This window comes from Triticum dicoccoides, chromosome 1A (assembly GCF_002162155.2).
Source record: "Triticum dicoccoides isolate Atlit2015 ecotype Zavitan chromosome 1A, WEW_v2.0, whole genome shotgun sequence".
Lineage (NCBI taxonomy): Eukaryota > Viridiplantae > Streptophyta > Magnoliopsida > Poales > Poaceae > Triticum > Triticum dicoccoides.
Window position 1 is genome coordinate 393,542,438 of NC_041380.1, and position 674 is coordinate 393,543,111.

Genomic DNA, 674 nt, shown 5'->3' on the forward strand with positions numbered 1-674 from the left:
TGAAAGAGCGCTACTACTATAATTGCCACGGTGTTGCCCCCAGGCTAGATATAGTAGTAGCGCCCCTTCCCATGGACGCGCTACTGCTAAAGAACTTAGTAGCAGCGGTTTTCTTCAAAACACGCTACTGCTAAGTATCACCGCAACTAATTAAGTTTAGTCCCATACTGCTAAGCGAACAAGGTGTTTACCACCTTAAATATGCTACTTCTCAACCTATCTCGAGCACTTGGTCTTCATTGAACTATATGTGTATGATTTGTGGTTGCAATATGAATCCTCGCCTGTACCTATATAGGTACAGTGAGAATTCATGTTGACTATTTAGATTATACACAAAAAGATCAATGATACCAATTTATATTTTTGATATAACTGCTTCCATTAGCAGTAGAGGTTTTCACTGAAGCGCGCTATAGATAAGTTAGCTATAGCGTGTTTTCCATATGAGCGCTACTGCTAGTTCGAGTTAACCACCCCCGGCTTAAAATTTCGCTAACTCCTCCTCCCCCCGGGCCTGTCCCCCTACTCCTATCGCCGCCGCCCGAGCCCGAGCGCGCCTGCCCTCACCGCCGCCGCTCGAGCCCGCCCTCAACCTCACCGCCGTCACCCGCCGCTGCTCTCGACCACACTCTCATCGCCCTCGAACACCGCCGCCGCCCTCGATCGAGCCC